Below are 22,802 nucleotides of genomic sequence, written 5' to 3'. Positions count from 1 at the left end.
TGATGGTTTCCAGCTTCATCCATGTCCATGCAAAGGACGTGAACTCATCCTTTTTATGGCTGCATAGTATTCCGTGGTGTTTATGTGCCACATTTTCTATGTAGAAAGCTGAAACTGGATCCCTTCCTTACACCTTATACAAAAATTAATTCAAGATGGATTAAAGACTTAAATGTTAGACCTAAAACCATAAAAACCCTACAAGAAAACCTAGACAATATCATTCAAGACATAGGCATGGGCAAGGACTTCATGACTAAAACACCAAAAGCAATGAAAACAAAAGCCAAAATAGACAAATGGGATCTAATTAAACTAAAGGGCTTCTGCACAGCAAAAGAAACTACCATCAGAGTAAACAGGCAACCTACAAAATGGGAGAAATTTTTTGCAATCTACCCATCTGACAAAGGGCTAATATCCAGAATCTAAAAAGAACTGAAACACATTTACAAGAAGAAAACAAACAACCCCATACTCCCCTTCTTAAAAGCTTTTGAGACCTTGCCTTTGAGGTAAAATTCAAACTGGCATTTAAGACTCAAGATATCTGAGTCCAACCTCATCACTCAGCAAACTCATACATATGTCACCTGAACAATTCTCAGGTACTTGAATTTCCCCAAACATTAGAAGTTTTCACTCCTCTGTCTTCGCCCATGCTGCTCCTTCTTGGAATGCCCTTAACTACCTGGTCAGCTTTAATTCTTACTCATTCTTTAAGAATCAACTGTCATTTCCTCTTAGAAGAGTTCCCTGGCTAACTTTGTTATTCTTCTTCCTTGCTCCTGTAACACCCTGAAACATCCCAAGAGTAGCTGATGTGTTCTTTGTCAGAGTAGTAACACAAACCACACCGCTCATCTCTCCACTAGCTACCAAACTCCTTAATGTCAGAATGGTACACTGTTCATCTCTACATGTTCTTGGCATTCTTGAATGAATGCATGGCCCATAGGAAAAATAAAGCTCAGAATATGCAAATCAGTTGTTCTGGAACCCTGAAATCATTATTCTTAATATCTAAAAGGCAGAAATGGAAGGTCAAGATTATCTCATTTAATTGCTAAACTATACAACTGCAGTGGAAAATTCTAGAGTTGAAACAAAATGATTGCAATACTAGTGATTATAAATATGTAAAAAACATTGAAAGTTTTGTTTGGGGGATATTTGTTTTAATTAGAAATTAAAAAAAGGATGTAGTCTCTGAAGAGAACGTATGGGAACTTTCAAGGGCTTAATTAATAGTTAATCATTCTGTAAATTCATTTAAAAGCTTAAGGCTTTCTACTCATTAGCCTTCCTGTATTCTCAATAACTGGATCTGGTCAAACATGGCTGTGTTGGTCATGATTCTTGCGGGCCTGGTATTCATCTCAGCTGTGGACAAGGTGAGGCGACTATGAGCATACATTTGAGAGCAGCAAAGGGAGCATCCAGAGGGGGTTAGGAGCCAGGCAGCAGAAGCCAGCAGGAAGTAACAAAGGCAAGATAAGGAGGCAGAGCAAAGGCACAATGGCACCAAACTTATATGGCAGCCTTTCGCTGCACTAAAGCCTCTTTTGAAGTGTTGCATCTCCATTGATAAAAAGCGCAATTCCTGGGGCCTGCCTGTGTGGGCTGGTACAGGGACCCATTTCAGCAAGCTTCACCAGAAAGAACAATGTGTGGGAATACCCTAGAATGAACCTTCAGTAATTAGCAGATTGCTATGGTCTACAGCAACTGAAAGACTGCTCTGCTTCAACATGTTCTTGAAGTGTTAGATTAGTACGGTTTAGAAAAGAAAAAGATTTTTGTTATAAAGTGATTCAAAATATATGCTTGAAATATAGACAGAAAGAAAAAGGGTTATTTTGTTTTGGTTTTTTTTTTTAAGACAGGGTCTCACTCTGTCGCCCAAGCTGGAGTGCAGTGACACAATCACGGCTCACCGCAGCCTCAACCTCCCAAACTGAATGGATCCTCTCACCTCAGCCTCCTGAGTAGCTGGGACTACACACACGTCAACGCACCTGGCTAATTTTTGTATTTTTGTAGAGATGGGTCTCATCACATTGCCCATGCTGGTCTTGAACTACTGGGCTCAAGCAATTCACTTCTATCAGCCTCTGAAAGTGCTGGGATTACAGCCATGGGCCACCACCCCCGGCAAGATTCATATATTTTTAAGTTTTAATTTTGAGAGGTAATTAAGGTCTGTGATGGTCTTTGATGAAGGTCACATTGTAACCATAAATTTTAAAATATTTTCATGGGCCCCAAATGTACATAAGTGTTATACATTACCCAAATAAGGCAAAAATTTCCTTTATGCACAGGTGAGCATAAATGCACACCACATATAGTGTTAAGAATATATACATAAATAAACTGGAACATTAATATCAAGATAATTACAGTTTTCTGGGGAAAAAACCTTTAATTTTAAGCAGGTTCTGATAACTCTTTAAGGGCAATTTGAACTAAGGAAGCTAAGGTATTTGAACTAACACTGTGAGTTCTGAACTCAGCAGGGCCACAAGCTTTGCAACCTCTGACATTTTCCTTAATCTTTAATCTCTTCTGCTCTTGTCCTCATCAAATGTCATTCCCCTGTTTCCTTTATTATAAATTCTCTCCCTCAACTCCTATTTTTTTAAGATTCAAAGTCTTTAATAGCAGTACCTTCATGTTACTGCAAATATTAGAAACAACAGCAGCCAAAAGCACTCAAAATTAAGTGCACCCCATCACAATGAATACAATCATTTCCTTCTTATAAAGAAACAGTTTCCATAAACTATAATACTGTCATTTGTTCAAGATTTTAAACTTCCTAATCATTTAATTTAAACAGGAAAAATAAAATATAATGAATTTAAACTATACATGAAGAATATCTCAATTGAAGAATCTATGAAGGGTAGAAATAGTTCCTGCCTGGAATATATTTTTCCTATCCTGCTAATTTGAAAGAGCCTATGATTCATTTCTAAAATTCCCATGTAAGCCTCCCTAATTGTCTGAAATTCAAACCATTACATAAGCTTTCTGTCAACTTACTTCTCTCTTTGAAATAATTTATTTTCTCATCCAAGATCTACTTAACAGTGTGTTCAGGACATAAGTAAAAATTCTCTAGTCTTTTCACTGGAAATTGCATAGAAATCTCTAATGGAACCAACTCTCCCCATCCTTCATCTGATATTTCTCTGTTGCCTTGGGCTGCTGGTCACCTTTTGATGTAACCAGCCCCACTTCTTCAACTAGACTGTTGGGTCCCTAAAAGCAGAACCCATGGTTTTATCTTGTCTCCTATTCTACTTCTCCCTGACTTCTACTTCTCTCCCCATCTGCAAGAATATAATAGAGGATCAATATACGGTTGCTAAGTAAGATCAAAACCAGGATCTATAAAGTCATGAAACATTAAAGTATTTTGAGCACTTGAGGAGAGTCAAGGGATCATATCCTGTGAATCCCAGACAACCGATCCAGAGGGGTGAGGTGGGAGAGAAATAACAGAGTGGGATCCACAACTGGGGAGAACAGATGCCTCACCAGGCAGCCTGGGTAACTGAGAAACAATCCCTGGAGTGAACTATTCCCCCAGGAGGTGGCGCTTCAGCTCAGGGCCACCCTTGGTTGGCCAATTTTCCACTTCATCTTCAAGTCATCTCCCCCAACTTACAGAAATATCTCCCTACCAGCAACGGAACCGGAACTAAAAGGCGAGGTGTATCATCCCAGAAAATCTTGCCCTTCTTAGGAAAAGATATAAGGAAATTATTCTGAATCTTATTTAAAGAAAAGCTTTACTTTTCCAGCAACTGCATAATCCTGAGGGAGGTGTCTGCCTGACCACAAGTCTTCCTCAATGTATCTATCTGGGAGTTCTCACTTTTAGATACAAGGTGTATATAGGGGTGGTTTCTTAAAACATATATTAACGTGGCAAAATCTGAGTCTGCACATTGCTGATTTTACATTTAGCAAGAAACATGTTTGACATCAACGGAGGAAAAGGTTGTCTGAATGGACAAAGGTAGTAAAAAGTGAATTGTAAATATTAAGTTTCAGACGAGAAAACAAAATGAAGTGCCATAAAGCTTAGTACTGTTTTTATATGTGTCCGTGCATATAAGTGTGTACAAATGTTAAATACACACAAATTACTTTTTTAGGCTAATCGGATGAATAGGTTAAGTTTATGCTTTATTAACACAAGAATTGAAATTATAATTAAATCTTGATTCTTCTCCATAAATCATATGCTTCATGGGTCAGGTTAAGAGAGATAAATTTAAGAATCTAGTCAACTACATATTCTGTTGGAGGTACCCTGAAAACTCAGAAGTAGGCATTTGGAGAGAAGATAATAAAGCAATAATCTTACAAAGTGGACCTATGGCTACATGAAATTAGAAACAAACAAAAATAATAATCTCCAGGATATAAATGTGGCTTCCAAATCTACACTATCCCGTAGAGCCATGTCAGAAAGACAGCCATGCTGTCTTTCCCAAGAGCCCCAGGGTCACAGAGAACCACACAATCCAGGAAGAGCTAAAGAGAAAGTTTTCAGCCATATATTCTTACTGTTGAGAACATATACTTTTTCTACCTGTCCCAAGTCATTAAATTCTTAGATTAATTTCCTTTAATGATGAGCCAGATTCATGTTCATCATTTAAAAAGAAAGAAAAACAACCTTAATGAAGACATTTGCCTTAGAAACTGCCACAATCAAAGACAGACCTTTTCAGATGTAATTAAATTTTTTTCAAGATAATTTACCTTATTAAAATATGGTAATTTACCATGGTTTCAGGTTATCTGAAACCTTTCTAAGATTGAAAGCTATAGTTAATTTCTTGCTATAAGCAGTATAATTGAACCTAAGAGAGTCAGAGAACATTTTATATTTACAAAGGCACATAAAAGCTAAAACTGTTTTATTTATATCCAAGGTACTTATAAGAAACTGGGTGTTCCCCAAGATTCTGCATATGGTTTGGTATTGGAGTGCAAGGGGCAACCCAGAAAGAACATAATTGTCCTGGCTAAAAGGATCCAACCTTCCCTCTGAGGCATCCTGCTGATAAGAACTTCAGAAGGAAGTCCTTACAGAGATGTAAGTTTTTACCACATCAGTATGCCCGATTCAAAATTCTGTGCGATTGGAGGTTTAATGAAGCACTTTGTTATTCTCTGAAATAAAAATGAAAAAATAGAGACAGTTCTTCAGGCTTAATTACCACATCTGTTATTAGGCCCTTTACTGTGATTGACTGGAGTGTATGTTGGACATGGTGCCAAAAAGCTCCCCATAAAAGCAGCTTCCTGCTCACTGCCTGAATGGCATTGGTCTCTGTTACGACCAGGATTTCTATGGCAAACAAGCAAAGCCTGGTGCCCACAAGCCACTGTGCCAGCTGAAGGCACTTTTTCTTGGTGCCAGTTAAGATAGAAGTGGGGCCTGGGCTGCTTGCTCTGACTTCCGTCCTTCTCTGCCTTCTCTCCTTCCTTCAAACCTGACCATGCTTCCCTGGAGACCATGAAAAGGAGGCACGGTGAGAGAGGAAGGAGTAAGGCGAGTCAAGTTGGGGGCTGAGCTGTGGTTTTGTTAGGATGCCTACTTGCAGACATTAAAATTAGGAGTTGTGATGGGATGCTGCCGATTAAAAGCATTTCCTAGCTCCTGTGGTAAATATGACTTTTTAAAGTGCATGCAACACTGAGAAGCTGGCTTCTCTGGATATCTAGTCCCTTATGATTGAGGCCCTATGAATAAAAATGATTCTTTTTGAAAACCAATACCAAATGAGATTTCAGAAATTTAACGTTGCATTCTGAAACATGCATATTAGAGAAACTTATTGCCAGCCTTCCTTGACATCAGTAAAACTGTTCTCCAACTTCTGCAAGTCTACACATAGGCAAGTGACGGATCTACTAATTAAACTACAGTTCATTTGAAAAGAGTTGTCTTTATGAAGTATGTCATCATTCAACTTCTTAAAACTGCAAATTCCAGACACAGCTCTCTGTATTCCCGAGTCAAGTTACTGTGCAGGCGGCAGCACAGGGACAATTATTGGCACACAAAACCGTTCTTCATACCAGATGTACAAGCATAAAAGCAAACACCTCACATCTGAACACATGCTGGGTAGGAAAATACTCAAATACTCACCTAACTCAAAACTGGCTGTCTAAAGGAAACAGCAGCCCCATGGCTCAGAAGTCCACAGCTGTGACATAAGTAATGACAAAAGACTAAAACTTATGTAACATTTAAATACTTTCTTCTGGAACCACCAAGTGTAAAGAAGAATGTCCTTCAGGCTGTCTCTGTATTTAGTTTGCTCTTCAAGATGAGATTGTATGAATTTATGATGTACTCCCCAGTTGCTTTTTTATACTAAGCAATATCTATAGTGTTTTGGATGTGTAGTTACTATTAAATGGTGATTTTGTACACAGAATATAATCCAGAAATAATAATGTGTAAAGTATGAGAAATTGGCAAGGAGGAAAAGGATTTTCAATTAGAAGGGTTTTACCAACACTTAATAAAAATAAGAGGAATATATTGTTTTCTAAAAAAGAATGAACATTTATAAAAAGTCACTGTCTATACACTTGGAGAAGTTTCAGGTATGGAATATTATGTCCTTGGGAGGGGGACTGAGGTTCCTTAGAGGTTCACCTAGGGGCCAGCTCACTTTTCAGCAATCTTTCCAGCCTGAGGACAAAAGGAGGGCGCTTTAGGAAGTAGATCTCAGCCTTCTTAGACAAAGGGCAGTCCAGTTTGGTGTCACAGACTCCTTGCAAGTCATAATTGCTAAAGAACCCACTCATATGCCCCAAACGTTCTGAAACCTGCCCTTTCTCTCCTTAGCCCCTATAGTACAAATGATTGAGGCTATTTTCACACTAAGCCTTTCCCTCACTCCCTCTTTTCTTTTTATCCATAAATGAGCCTTTGGGATCTCCCTGAGAAGAAGAGAAGAGAATGATAGAGCATGGTGAAAGTGGAATCAACCAATTCCCAAGTAATATAAAGACCACTCTCCAAACAAGTAAAAAAGAGACATCTCAGGGCAAAATCCCTTCAAAGATAAATTTCTACAAGTAATGGTTTTTGTGGTATTACAGAGAAAGGAGCTATCCTTAGAAATATATATATCTAAAAGCAATTTGGCAATGATTGTTGCATATGATACTAAAAGCACAAGCAATAAAAGAAAAACAGATAAACTGGACTTCATCAAAATTTAAAAATTTTTGCAACAAAGGACACCATCAACAGAGTGAAAACACAACCCACAGAATGAGAGAAAATATTTGTAATACACGATGAAGGATCAATATCAACAATATAAAAGGAACTCCAACAACACAACAATAACAAAACAGACAGGCTAATTAAAATATGGGCAAAGAACTTGCATAGACATTTTTAAAAACAAGATATACCAATGGGCAATATGCACATTTAAAAAAGGTCAATATCACTAATCATTAGGGAAATGCAAATGAAACCATATGAGATACCTTCACACTGATCAGGATTGCTATTATCAACCCCTTCTCCAAAAAAAAAAAAAAAAAGGAAGAAAAAGAAAGAACAAGTGTTGGCAAGGATGTGGAAAAATTGGAACTTCTGTGCACTGCTAGTGGAAATGCAAAATGGAGCAGCCACTGTAGAAAAACAGTATGGTGATTCCTCAAAAATCATAGAATTACCATATGTTGCAGCAATTCCCCTTCTGGGTATATATACCCAAAAAAGAATTGAAAGCAGAGAATTGAATAGATATTTGTACACCAATGTTCATAGCAGCACTATTCACAATACTCAAAAGGTGAAAATGACACAAATGTCCATTAATGAATGAATGGATAAACAAAATGTGGTATATACTACAATGGAATATTATTTAGCCTCAAAAAGCAATGACCCTGGCACACGCTACAACTTGGATGAACCTTGAGGACATTATTCTAAGTAAAATCAGCCAGTTACAAAAGAACAAATACTGTCCAATTCCATTTATATGAAGTACGTAGAATAGTCAAATTCATAAAGACAGAGAGTAGAACGGTTGTTGCCAGGGGCTCTAGTAAGAGGAAAATGGGGAGTTGCTATTTAATGGGTACAGAGTTTCAATTTGGGATCATGAAAAAGTTCTGGAGATGGACGGTGGTAATGGTTTCACAACAGTGTGAACGTACTTAAAATGCCACAGAACCATACATTAAAAATGCTGAATTTTATGGTATGTTATGTGCATTTTACCACAATATTTCACAAAGTCTAAAAGTAAGCTAGTATTAAGGAGTAAGTAACAGATGTCTGCCCAAAAGGGTGAGAACTCTTGTTTACTTCTTTTCACTACTCATCTGCATGATTAAGACAGATATTCATGAATTCTTTCACGGATCACAAGGACCACACATGGACTGGTAATAGAGTTGCTAGGACTTGAAAGTGGAAGGAGGAAAAACATAATAACAACAGTGTGATCCTGTGTCAGCCTGGTCTCATCACACCCCTTCTCCTCGGGCCGGTGTCCCAGAATTTTACCTCTCGGTTCTGCAGAGCTCTAAAACAGATGGCAAGCCCTCCAGAACCCACACACAGAAACCAACATCGAGCAATTTAACTTTCTCTTAACTTTAAGTACACGGAAACCAAAAGGGCGTCAAGCATTTTGAAGCCACTGTGCAATGTCAGAACTCCAGCTCTCGACGACAGCCTGCCTGAATTCAAACTTTGATTTGCTTGTTGAACTTGGAATATCTTAGGGATCTGGACCTGTTTGTGTTCCTTACTTTCTCAGAAAAGTTCTAAGGAATTTGAGGTTTTAAAGGAGCTTGTCTTTCTCAATTTCAATTCTTATTTCCCCAATTTGGATTTTCTGGGTCATAACAAAGTCACTTTGCTTTTGGGTTTTATTTTTCTCCTCTCTCGTAATTGCTAATGAAGTTAAGATTACAAAAAACAATGCTTTTTGAGTACAGAATGCAGATCTCAAGCCCTCCTGGCAGGTACTCCCACAGACCAGTTGTTATTTATAATACCTATCGGGAGAAAAGAGCTTAAAAGATCAAGTCATGCTGCACTTTCCAACAAAGCAGGCCACAGCTGTACAACGGACTGTGAGCAACTGCTCCATGAGGAGACAGCGAGGCTTCTGTTTTCCTACAGGGTCTGCTCAGGTCATCGCATGTGGCATGGATTAGAGTCCCGGGGCTCTACTACCCCATAGAGAAGGACCGGGGTTTACACACCACACTCCTGAACCGAAGCTCTGTGCCATCAGAGTCTCTTGGCAAACAGAAAACAGACTTTACAAAATTTTTTAAAGCCAACAATTTCCTTTTTTTTCAATTTGTAAGTTCAAAATAAGACAGCAACATTAATTTTTATACATGTTCACAAAGATCTATCGTGGTGGGGTGGAAGAAAATATCTCCATCATGGATAGAAGAAGGTTTGGATTTGGTCTGAAGTTAGTGAAATTTTGAGACTATGCTGAAGATGTATTTGAAGAGACATATCTGCAGAGTTCTTGAGGCTGTGCCCTCACCATGAGCCAAGGTAGAGGAAGAGCACCCAGGGAAACAGCTGCCCCACAGATATTAGATATTAGTACTCATCCTCCAAATAAACACTTTCAGTCACACAGTCTTATAACTTCCATTTGGTGTGCAGCTCCGTGACCAGGTGAAACGGCTAGCCCAGGCAAAGCTGGGGCTCTGCTGTAGCTTCTGCCAGTGATGAACCCTTGCCCACTCCATTCCCATTACTCAGCTGCCACCCCAACACCCCAGAGATGCCCCCAGAGGCTCCCTAGTCAAGTTCACAGGGTTGGGAAGGACCTTTTTGATCTCTTTGTATTGTGAAGAAAGAAACTGAGGCACATAAGAGTTTTCTCAGGTGTCTAACATCAAATGGTGTGGCAAAGCTACAACTCAAGGCAAGATCTTTAGGTCCCAGAGCCAGTATTTTTTTTTTTTTTTTACAATTCTGGGTTATCTAACAGAACTCTAGGGGAAAAGTGTTCTTCTCTCATCCTGGAAGCATTTTTTTATTGTTGTTTCGTCCAAGGCCATGCCAAAGCAAAACAAAACAAACATTTTCATAGATGAGTGACACTAGCCTTGAAATCTGCATCACTGTCAATGCTTTTCATTTGCTCCAGGATTAGAAAACATTAAAAAAAATTACCTCAAGTTGATGCAATTCTAAAAGCAGGCAGCTAAGCTTGGCTCATGAGTAATGCTGGAATCTCAAACTCGACTGATTCCACCACCCCCCACAACCCAGCATAAAGTATCTTTAAGATAAAACTTGAACTGAGTCAATGAAGCGAAACCTCCTAAAAGCAAGTCTCTCCTTAAGTAGCTCCGCTTCGCCTGGACTTCTTTCCTCTAACCATGGGTTCCCCATTGGGCCTTCAACAAGGAATCTGAGGCCCAGCGCTAACCACCCGCGAGCATCTTCGCTTAGCTGCCAACAATGCTGGGCCACAGTGAATGGATGGGATGGCCACTGCACATGGCTCTTTCTTCTGGGGCACAGCAGTCACAGCCAAGCCGTGAGGCCCAGTCCCCTTCTCATTTCTGTAAGTGCACCATGGAAGAAGGGCAGGGTGGTTCCCAGCATACGCTAAAAGAGTTTTGCTCTACCTGGGGTTTGACTTATGCTGGATCCAAATCCTAGACAGATTGGGAAGCTGCTTGTTTTTTTTTTAAGAACTGTTCCTTAGAACTCAGTGACAAACCTTCCCTGGCTTCCACAGACCTTTCTTCACTCACTAACACTTTGTTCTGAAAATCTGCCTGTCAGGATTTGGTTGCCATCCTTCTCAGCAGTGACATATTTACCATTAAAGGAAACGGGGCACAGTCAGCCACTAACCCATGAAAACACTGTAGTCTCTCTTCTGTGCCAGTGAGTGAATCCACACACCACCGGGGCCCTAATTACATGGCCTCATTTTCGTAAATAGCACAACCTGGTCAAGAAATGAAAAACCGTCTTCCAAATTCTCCAGCTAAGCAGAAAACCCCTTAGGTTAAGCTATAAGAAACCCTCCTTGGGTGAAGAGTTAATGTCTCAGTTAATGCCTGCCACACCTAAACTCTAGAAAAAGCCAGAAAGATCAAAGTCCTGTCCTTTAAGAACAGAGCTACACGTAAGCACATGCTTGAACTTCCATAAGCAGATTTAGGTGATCACTTTCCGAAGATATTTGGCTTCCATAACAATTCAATATAATTCAATATCTTCAACCAAAGATGATTGTGCAGGGAGATGACAACTGGACCTAGACAGCTTATACGATATTCATAATCATAAAAATCAGATTCTATAGCAGCCATGGACTTCAGTGAGGCACTCTAAACCATCCCCAGTGGCTGCACAAACAAAACTACAAAGCATCATTTACATACAGCCTTGGAAGGAAAGCAAAGGACTTTTTTTTCCAGCCCTAGCTTGGCAGAGCTCCACATCACAAGCTTTTTTGTTTCTGTTTTTGCTTTGTTGTTTTTTTTAATGGCGGAAGAAAAGTGCCTTTGCTTCAGGTTGGCCTTCACCAAAATAAAAGTGGACCATCTGGCTTAGCTATAGTGAGGAACTCTCCACACCTGAATCCTTGGCTGGGCTCAGGCACCGTCGTCATTCTTCTGGAAGCAGGATCTCTTCTCCTGGGTGCAAGGAACCACCTCACATGTCTACTAGCCCAGGTGAAGTGTTTCCTCACTGGCAGGCCTCTGCTGCTCAGCCTCCCCTCACACTTTCACCCCCTCCAATCTGGGTGTGTCCTATGAAAACACAGCTATGAGGCCAATTGTTCAAAAACTAAAAGTCTGAAGTACAAACTGTCCAGGCTCTTTCTTTACCTCATATTCTCCGACAATGGTTCTCCCTAACTTTTGATCTATTTCACTGCTCATTAGCACCTCCTCTAGAGGAAAACTGGGTCTTGGGGGAATTTTAACCAACCAATTTTGTAACCTTTTGGCCTCACTAATATATGGTAGGAGATGAAGTCAACATTATCCATTTAAATGAGTATTAGGACTGTGGGTTAGGTTCAGTTTATCATGTTATTCTTATGTCATCACAATTCTGAATAATCTTGAAATTAGGTCCACAAATATTCTTTTAATGCCTTGGTCTGCTCAGGCTGTTAACAAAATACCATAGACAGGGTGGCTTAGCCAATAGAAATTTATTTCTTACAGTTCTGGAGGCAGGAAGTCCAAGATCAAGTTCCTAGCCAATTTGGTTTCTGGTGAGGGCTCTCTTTCTAAATAGAAGACAGCCGCCTTCTCACTGTGTCATAACATGGCAGAGAGACAGCAATCAGTCTCTTCCTCTTCTTTTAAGGGGACCAACTCCATCAAATTAGGACCTCACCCAACAACTTCATTTCACCTTAATAACCTCCTAAAAGCTCTCCTCACATAGTCACATTGAAGGTGAGGACTTCAATAAATGGATTTAGGGGGTGGGAAAGGACACAATTCAGTCCACAGCTCTATGCTTAACCATTTAGGAGTAGAAAGGAAAATAAAATTGATTCTATCTGCTCAAGGAGCTTACATTCTACAATCAATTTATGGTACAGATTGAAGGGCCCTCAAAGCTTATGCAATCTCTTTACACAAGCTCCAAGGCATCCTTCTTAATACACTCATAAGAACACACCTCCAGGCCAGTTGCAGTGGCTCACCCCTGTAATTCCAGAACTTTGGGAGGCCTAGGCGGGTGGATCACTTGAGGTCATGAGTTCAAGACCAGCTGGGCCAACATGGCAAAACCCCGTCTCTACCAAAAAATACAAAAATTAGCAGAGAGTGGTGGCAGGCGCCTGTAGTTCCAGCTACCTGGGAGACTGAGGTGGGAGAATCACTTGAACCCAGGAGGCAGAGGTTACAGTGAGCTGAGACCATGCCACTGCCCTCCAGCCTGGGCGACAGAGGGATACTTTGTCTCAAAAAATTAATAATAATAAACAAAAAAAGACATACGTCCTGATAGTTGTTCTAGTTGGTTATTTCATCCCAGCTCATGGAAAGAGGCATAGAGGTACAGAGAGCTGAGGAGGCCCATGGCCCTTATGATGTGGTAACACAAAGAAATTAAATTCAAACTCTGGCTTTCTCCAGAGGGAGACTAGATGTGCTAAGGTCTGGTCCCCTGTCAGGTTCTCTCAGGTCAGGATGCTTCAAAAGACTTCTTGATTCAGGGTCTAGAAGGAGCATTATCTAGAAGTTTCTGCCCAAACCAAGACCAGGACTGTGATCTGTTGGAAAGAATTTTGCAGCTTGCCTGAATTAGGAAGGCAGAGTTTGTATGCTAATTAATTCAACAAGTTCAATGTCCCAAATCATACAGCATATTAAAGAGAGCTCAGACCTGAGATACAATAAGCCAAGATTCTGAAATAGACTCACTCCATTAAAAACAGAAGTGACCGAGACCAATCCTTGAGTAGAAATTAAAAACTCAGATACAAAAAACAAGAAAGCCCTACTGAGCATTTGCCACATGCCAGGTACTATCCTAAGTCCTTTTCATTTATTTTCTCAATTAAACTTCATAACAGCTCTGTGAAAGAGCTACCATAATTATCCCCTCTTAAATTATAAGGAAACTGAAGCATAGAGTAAATGGCTTATGGCCATACATTCAGTTAACAACAATCAGAAGCCAGGATTCAAAGCCAAGAAATCTGATTCTAGGACCCATGCCCCACTACATTCTAACACATCCACCCCTTAACTTTTCAACTACATTTGTCCACTGGACATAGAAGTCAATGCTTGAAATGTGTACTAGAATGCAACTCCAGGAGGACAGGAAATGTGTTTGATCTTAGATATTGCCCTGTCCCTAGCATAGAAGATTGCATGGAGTATAATGAGGGCTTAATCAATATTTACCAAATAAATAATGATGGGTTGTGTTACAATTAGTGAAATTACTGCAATAGTCTCCTTATTGTCTTCCCCATTTTATTTCATTTTCTATTCTTATCATCAATGATAAGCCTTTGCTATCTACTGCCTGGTGAATTTAAGCACTGGCAGCCAGCTTTCCACGACTTCCCTGCTTGGCTCCAACCTATACTTCCAATCTTATTACTTTTTTTTTTGAGACGGAGTCTCGCTCTGTTGTCCAGACTGGAGTGCAGTAATGCAATCTTGGCTCACTGCAACCTCTGCCTCCTGGGTTCAAGCAATTCTCTTGTCTCAGCCTCCCGAGTAGATGGGATTATAGGCACACACTACCATGCCCAGTTAATTTTTGAATTTTAGTAGAGACTAGGTTTCACCATATTGGCCAGGCTTGTCTCAAACTCTTGACTTCAAGTGATCCACCCACCTTGGCCTCCCAAAGTGCTGGGCTTACAGGCATGAACCACCACGCCCGACCCCAATCTTATCTCTTGATATTCCATTATACAAATCCTTTAGTCTGGCCATCCCTGCTTGTCCTTGCCCATACTCCTCTCCCTCCCCAGCGTTGTTCATTTCTGCCACTGGGCTACTCTCTCCTCTTCTGTGATTACATGAAGCTCACTCATCTTTCAAGGTCCCATCTCTTCCAAGAAGCCTTCTCTGGTCACCAAATCTGGTGCTCTCTCCTTCTGAGATGGATTCACTTGGAACGGATTACCTGCTTCCTCCTCCTTTCCTTTCCTCATAAACAGACTGGCAAGGTGCTGAACGCTGCATCTTGCCATTTTTGGTATTCTCCTCAGCATGCAACAAAGGCTTGTCTCATAGCACACACATGACTAGGGGTCAACTGATCTATGCAGATACATCTCACCTAAATGCAAACATCTGCTGATTTTTTGAAATAATTTTTTTAACCTTTAAAAAATTCACATAACCGGCCAGGCGCGGTGGCTCAAGCCTGTAATCCCAGCACTTTGGGAGGCCGAGGCGGGCGGATCACAAGGTCAGGAGATCGAGACCACAGTGAAACCCCGTCTCTACTAAAAATACAAAAAAAAAAAAAAATTAGCCGGGCGCGGTGGCGGGCGCCTGTAGTCCCAGCTACTCAGGAGGCTGAGGCAGGAGAATGGCGGGAACCCGGGAGGCGGAGCTTGCAGTGAGCCGAGATCGCGCCACTGCACTCCAGCCTGGGCAACAGCGTGAGACTCCGTCTCAAAAAAAAAAAAAAAAAAAAAAAAAAAAAAAAAAAATTCACATAACCAAACATTCATCATTTTAACCCTGTTGTGCAACCATCATCACTACCTAGTTCTGGAACCTGTCCATTGCCCTAAAAGAAAAAGCCATTCCCATCAAACAGTTACTCCTCCTTTCTTCCTTCCCCCAGACCCTGGAAACCACTAATCTACTTTCTGTCTCTGTGGAGTAGCCTCTTCCAGATATTTTATATAAATGAAACCATACAATATATGGTCTTTTGTCTTTTTTCACTTAGTATAATGTTGCTAAGCTTCATCCATGTTGTAGCATGTATACTTCATTTCTTTCCATGACTAAATAATATTCCATTATGTAAATATATCACATTTTGTTTATCCACTTATCAGTTGATGGACATTTGGGTTGTTTCCACCCAAAATAATAGTTTTGGCTGTTGTGAATAATGCTGCTAGGAGCATTTGTACATGAGACATTGTTTGAACACCTGTTTTCAATTCTGCTGACATCTTACCAAGGAAAAACAAATTCATTCACTAGCAGCCTCATCCTAATTCTACAGTTAAGATAAATAACTTTTTGTTTAGTAACATACTATCTTAAAAGACATTTATGCTTATAAGTAAATTTAGCTGTTTTGTATTCCAAAATATCGTAAATTCCTTATAGTTTATGCCTTCTATCAGAGACTGCATTTTCTAACATCTGCATTTAATTAATAGAATCTTATTTAAGCATCTGAATGATTCTTTCATAAGAAGCAGACCTGATTCCTAGATGTGTTAATTATTCTTCCCTATTTTAACATTATTTGGTGTTAATAACTAATATATATTGAGCATTTACTATGTGCCTACCACTATGCTAAATGCAACCATCTTTGAAGTATATGCTATTATCTTTTCACATTTGATGAAAAGAGGCTTTAGAGAGCTTGAGTAGCCTGCCCAAAGTCACCAAGATTTCAATGATAGAGAAGGGATCCCAGCGCAGGTTGTCATACCTCATACAGTAAATGACAAGGTCAGCAATAGACCCAGAACATCAGAATCTTGTCTGTGAACCCACAACTTTTTTTTTTTTTTCAGGCTTAATTCACTTTATTTTTCTTGTATAAAAACCCTATGTTGTAGCCACTGCTGGAGCCTGGGTCCGCTGCACAGAGACCCTGGTGTGGGTCTTGACAAGGTGGTCAGTGAATTCCTGATAGGGAGACTTGGTAAATACAGTCTCCTTCCAGAGGTCGGGGATCAGGTAGCTGTAGATCTTAGAGACGGCATCAAAGGTGGCCTTGGCGAAGTTGCCCAGGATGGCAGTGCAGCCCCGGGCTGAGGTATAGCAGTCATCGATACCAGCCATCATGAGCAGCTTCTTGGGCACAGGCGCTGAGACGATGCCAGTGCCCCTGGGTGCAGGGATGAGGTGCACCAGCACAGAGCCGCAGTGGCCTGTCACCTTGCAAGGGACGGTGTGGGGCTTGCCGATCTTGTTCCCCCAGTAGCCTCTGCGCACGGGGACAATAGAGAGTTTGGCCAGGATGATGGCCCCACGGATGGCGGTAGCCACCTCCTTGGAGCACTTAACACCCAGGCCGACGTGGCCATTGTAGTCCCCAATAGCAACAAACGCCTTGAACCTGGTGCGCTGGCCAGCACGGGTCTGCTTCTGCACTGGCATAATCTCCAAAACCTCGTCTTTGAGAGAGGCCCCCAAGAAAAAGTCAATGATCTCAGATTCCTTAATGGGCAGGGAGAAGAGGTAGATCTCCTCCAGGGACTTGATCTTCATGTCCTTGACCAAGCGGCTCAGCTTGGTGACGGGCATCCACTCCTTCTCCTCCGCCTTGCCTCCGCGAGCTCCGCGACCTCGGCCCCGGCCCCGTCCACGGCCGCGACCCCGGCACCGGATGCCACTGCCAAAACCTCCGCGGAAGGCACCGCGGTTCCCCACCCCAGGGCCACCAGGGCCTCCGGCCCCCGCCCCCCGCGCCCGCCCCCACCCCACCCCCCGCCACTGCACCAGCGTCATCCGCCATTTGGTGTTTTCTCGGAGAAGAAGCTAACCCACAACTTTAATCACATGAGTTTGTGTAAATCAACATCCAACTTGTAAGTCCAATGACCAAAATGAAGGGTACACATTGAGTACTCAGACCTCTCATAGATGTGCTGCACCCATTTCAAAGCGAAAGGCCCAAATTTTCTTTCGGAGAAAAAAAAATGCTCCTATTTTCTCCATTTGAGTCTACCAGCTCCATATTATAAAAGCAAGCTGGAATGTTCTATCAGTACAATGACTCATGACTCACTTTGGTGTAATGTATGCAGCGCCACATTGGATGGATGGCACATGGATGGCAAGGGTCTTCTTAAGAGGAAAAGGACAACAGGTTGTTCTGGGACTGGAAGCATGGGCTTGCAGGTATTGCTCCTGTGGCTCACTGAGGAGTCAGGAAGTGTCAGTGGAAATGAGTGACGGAGATAAGCCAAAGACTTCACCCCCCCATATCAACTCATCCCAGTTACAGAAATTGGAGGGAAACAAAGCATTCTACTATTAGACTATAAGAGAGATGTCATCCAAAGGTTCAGGAAAACATCCATAATCTGTAGAGTCTTCTTCTGATTTCTCCTGACAGATTAAAATGAATGGGAGGAGGGTGGAAAGTGGGAATGAAAAGATTTGCTACTTGGCCAACTCAGAGGGGTGCATTTGTTTTAAATTCTAAAGAGTGGGGCTCTGCTAACACTATTGATCTCTTAGGCACTGGATTCGCTGCCTAGAGAAGTAAAGCAATCACCTATGATGGTGCTAATGCATTGCGTTTTGACACACAGCTCTCTGGCTATAGAAGTTAGGGTGAATTGATGGGTATTTAAAGCTCTAGGCCCTCCCAGCTGCACCAGGATTCAAATTATGTGAGAGTTTCCAGTTTCCCATCATGATAGATTCTTAATTCTACATTAAACATGGGGCTTTAATTTTTGAATTTTTTATCGAAGTGTAAAATGCAGTCAGAAAGAAAAGCCATAAATCAAAATTGAACAAGTCAATAAGTTTTCACAAACTGAATATACACATACAACCAGTACTCAGATTAAATGTAATGTCAGCATCCCAGAAGCCCTCGTTGGGCAGGGCCCTTATTCTGACACAAAACTAAGTCCCATTAAGCATATTATGCCTACAAAATCATTTAGTATTATATGTACTACTTGGGACACAAACAAAAACAATAAAAGGGACCATTTAACTTTCCTATTTTTTTCAAAAAGTGCTGCACCTACACAGAACTTCAAGGATAGCACAGTATTCAGGCCTTGAAGCACTGAGGGCAAGCCACTCTATATCACACAAATGGGGAGCCAAATGAACAGGCCTAATGGCAACAAATTGAAAATTAATGAACTAATCAGGAGAGTGTTTAGCACAATCCTTTTCCCACCCACGAAGTCTCCTCTTCCCATTCTCCACTTCAAAGTCATCTATATCATTGGCAAAACCATTTAGTAAAGAAGAAACAAAATGTAAGGCGGGGGGGAATGAAAACCTAATGAAGAAAATAAAGCCACTTGCCTCTCTGAAATCCACTTGCTCCTCCTTCTTTAATGGATTTGCAATGATAATCTATAATCAAGGTACAATGACAGACTTAATTACTAGGAGCTCTAAGTGACCTCAAGCAAATCACATATTGCCCTCTCCTGGATACAAACCTCTTATCTCAGAGACAAAAGGATTCCTACTGGCCAGTGAACACCAGCTGCCTAACACTTGGCGTAAATGGGCTCTCCAGAACCCATCACATCCAGAAAAGGCTTTCCCTGTTCTGCCTCATTCGTGTCTGTATTCTGTGCCTAACTTAAAAAAAAAAAAAAGAAAAGAAAAGAAAAGCCACCTACGAGTATCCACAGGAACTAGGAACTAAGTCTCCCTTTGAAAGAAACCCAGAGGCAAAGGCTGAATGAATGACATACTTTTTCATAAAGGGAGTAATCAGGCTAAAAGAACAATCCTGTGGAAAAAGTCTGCGACCTTTGCAAAGGCTGTGACCTTGAATTTGAATCTTCTTCTGACACAAAGAATGTAAGCAATTGTTGGGCTCGGGATTAGATCTTTACAGGAAGTTTGCAACCCTTTCCCTCCAGGGCTAGAATCCAATTTGAAAGTTAGGGATGAGGGAGGGTATCTAAACAGCATCTGGAGAGTCCCCCAGCCTCATAACTGTCCAAACTTACCAATAACTTTCTAATGGTGCTCATTGTATTTCATACTCAAAAAATTCTTAGCTTCAAAACAGCTATCTCGATGTGGAAGGGAATTATTAATATATCATATACACAGTGACCATTTCCAGGAACACAGAATTGTTCTCTGAAGTCATAGACCTTGGTTTAGGCAGGCTTTCAGATCAGGTACCTTTGATGAGCCTGGAGATTCAGGGAGCCTTTTTTATTTTTAAAATCAGTAATAAAATCTTGCAATCAGATAAGTTCTGCAATCAGTGTGACGCAGTAGAAAATAATTCTTCCTTGGCCAAAGATCCACTGGCTTTCTGACAGACTTGTGTTCCCCCAACGCCATGTCTGCAGCTCCAAAACCAGAGGATTTATGATGCTTCCTCGGAATTACTTTTTTCCTTCCCAAATCCTACCTCTGACACATTGCTGCAAGTAGTTTAACTGTGGAAGGCCTTGACCTCCTTTCTTTGTCTCTCTGATTTAAGTGTGTCTGTTTCCTTGGGGCTACCAAGCTCAGTTGGACGGCTGGCCGCAGCAGAATGGCACATCAGCCAACCCCTGAACAATGGGTCCCTTTCTCCGGCTGTCACATGAACAGCGTTGTGTTACAGCCATTGTCCCTTCAAGTAGAGAGGAGAGGCACGGGTTCTCACAGACCCACTATTCTCTGTGACCCCCTCTGGCCAAGTCACTAAAATTTAAAAACACACAAAAAAGGCATGCTTTTTGAATGGGGCACTATAAGTCTAACAAGGAGTATCATGCATATATGGGCCACCTGCACCAGTACACCTTGTTAAAAATATACATCCTGGGACCCCACTATGCACCTACTGAATCAAAATCTAGGGAGGAGACAGTATCTGCAGGTGATTCTCGTGCCTCTAAAGTCAGAGCACAGGGTAAACACGCCTCAAGCATTTCTAACTTCACTCATGGTCTGATTTTGCACATCTGTTTAAGGAACCAACTGAAAGCAGGGAGGATACTGGAAGGACAAATAATTTACACTGTCAAATCTTGGTGTTGGGGGAAGAAACACCTGGGAAGAAGACAGGTGAGAATGATGAGGGCTTCAGACAATAGGAATGTGGGGGCGGGTCATCAATGAGCAAGAGAGGAGGAATGCAGGGACAGCAGGACAGCGCTGAAGCCACCTGATGGAGGTGGTAGTCTTCAGAAAAAGATGGGCGGTAAGAAAGTGGCAATGGTAGATGAACTGTTAGAAAGCAAGGATGTTTCATGTTTAGTTTTAAGTGTTAAGATATGAACTCTTTCCATAGTCCCAAACCTTAAAATTCTACTACTCAAGTCACACATTTGGTGGCATTTTATGAAGTGAAGGTTATTCATGGTTGGGTGGGTGGCTTCGGACCATCTTTAAACTTTTTAAGGGAAAATATGAATTCAGATCCAGGTGACACTAGAAGAAATATGAGCCTTGTCTCCATCTCTGGCCCCAAGAATCCCATAGTGGTTGAAAGGAAGAACGGTTTTCTCATTTTACACCTTCTCATGGAATAGGAAGGAAGATTTCTAGTCAACTTTTACTTGAATCTCAATAGGTCTCCCTAATCTCATCTAGTTTCTATAAAATAACTGCAGTATAATGGGAAGGGTTCCTTTAACGCAGATAGTACTATGGGGATGGGCAGGTCCCGTAAGTGCCTATCATAAAATGATTCTCAAATGTAAGCTCACCACTACTGTGGAATGGTTTAATCACTATTGCTTGACGATGCCTTGTAAATTCCTGCCACCACATGTTTGCTGAGCCCATTCCCCCACCTAAGATGCCCCATCCATTCAAATCTCTCCGTCAAGGTCCCACACTGCCAGGAAGCCTCCAGTGAGCTCTTGTGGCAGGTCTCAAAACTGCCACTTGGCTCTTACTATGCCCAGGCTTACCTGCTTAGTTGTATTTTTTTTTAATTGTTGAAGGTACATAGTAGATGTATATATTTATGGGTTACATGAGATATTTTATACAGGCATGCAATGTGTACTTTTTTAATCTGTTTTTTACTTGAAGGCAAGAGCTTCTTGGTAATTACACATGGTATTTATCCCTATGCCCTACACTGCTAATAAATATCTGATAAACGACCAGGTACAGTGGCTCATGCCTGTAATTCCAGTACTTTGAGAGGCTGAGGCGGGCGGATCGATTGAGGTCAGGAGTTCGAGACCAGCCTGGCCAATATGGTAAAACCTCATCTCTACTAAAAATACAAAACTTAGTCAGGTATGTTGACATGCACCTGTAATCCCAGCTACTTGGGATGCTGAGGCAGGAGGATCACTTGAACCCCAGAGGCAGAGGTTGCAGTAAGCTGAGATTACGCCATTGCACTCCAGCCTGGGCAACAAGAATGAAACTCCATTTCAAAAAAAAAAAAAAAACCTGGTGGAACAAAAAGTATATCTCCAACCTATTACTTTTTCAAAGAACCAAGTCACATCTTTTTATCAATTCTTCATCTAAACTCAAGTACTTTTTTCAAGATGTCAATAGGGGTGGATCTTTAAATTTTTTTGTTTTGATTGTACGACTAGTATTCTGTGCCACTAAGCAAAAATTTCATAGTTCTATTTCACTCTGTGAGGAACAAGTTAAATTTGTGTGATTTGGTTTTCAATTTGCCATCAAAAAATTATTTCTTAAAAAAAGACAAAATTCTTCAGCAGAAGGTATTCAAAAGATCCATCTTGGGAACCACCACCTGTGGCTATGTTGAGAACCAGCCAAATCTGTACAGCTCATCTGGGTCAGACGAGACGTTAATGACAAGGTACTTAGTCATCCTCTAGGATGTTCCCAAAGATAAGATGTTTTTAACAGATGCTAATATCCTGCACATGTACCTATCAAGATGAAGTTTTCCATACTGAAATACTGTTTTCTTTGTCTTAGAAGTGGGAAGGGGTACAATTTATTGCCCTCTGAGTAGGAAATTGAGGTGGTTAAATGCTGTACATAGTTTCTTTATCTAGGAGGATAAATTACTAGAAATGAAATGAGAGGAAATTGCTAAAAATGAACAACCATAACAACAGGATGCATTATCACATTCACACTTTCCAGATTGGCTAATGCCACAGTTTGTATTATCAAATAACATCCACACAGTGACTTGCCGTTCCACAAATAAAGTTCTGTAAAGTCAAATATAACATTGGTTTGTACCTTCTTTTTCCCCTCATAGTATGAGAAATCCTTTTATTAAATGCTCTAAATTAGTCCTCTGCAATAACTATATTTAAAAAGAGTTAGAATGATCATGGTGAACAATAATCTAAAATGGTAAAGAGAGACAAAAGATAAATTAAAATTTCAGGACATTCAGATATGAAGAATGAATGAATAAC

The 22,802-nt window shown here is 40.9% G+C and overlaps 1 protein-coding gene and 1 pseudogene across 5 annotated transcripts in view; both read right to left on the bottom strand.

Moving 5' to 3' along the window:
- Positions 1–22,802, bottom strand: part of MEGF10 (multiple EGF like domains 10) — a 404,496-nt gene that overhangs the window by 156,365 nt on the left and 225,329 nt on the right. The window contains exon 2 of one of the 5 annotated variants that reach the window (XM_073994146.1): positions 18,765–18,819. The exons of the other annotated variants lie outside the window; for them this stretch is intronic. The gene's annotated coding sequence lies outside the window, so the exon portion shown is untranslated. The remainder of the gene's footprint in view (positions 1–18,764; positions 18,820–22,802) is intronic. 5 annotated transcript variants of the gene reach the window in all.
- Positions 16,264–17,132, bottom strand: LOC102145322 (small ribosomal subunit protein uS5 pseudogene; annotated as a pseudogene).

This window comes from Macaca fascicularis, chromosome 6 (assembly GCF_037993035.2).
Source record: "Macaca fascicularis isolate 582-1 chromosome 6, T2T-MFA8v1.1".
NCBI lineage: Eukaryota > Metazoa > Chordata > Mammalia > Primates > Cercopithecidae > Macaca > Macaca fascicularis.
This window is presented reverse-complemented; position numbering and strand designations above follow the sequence as displayed.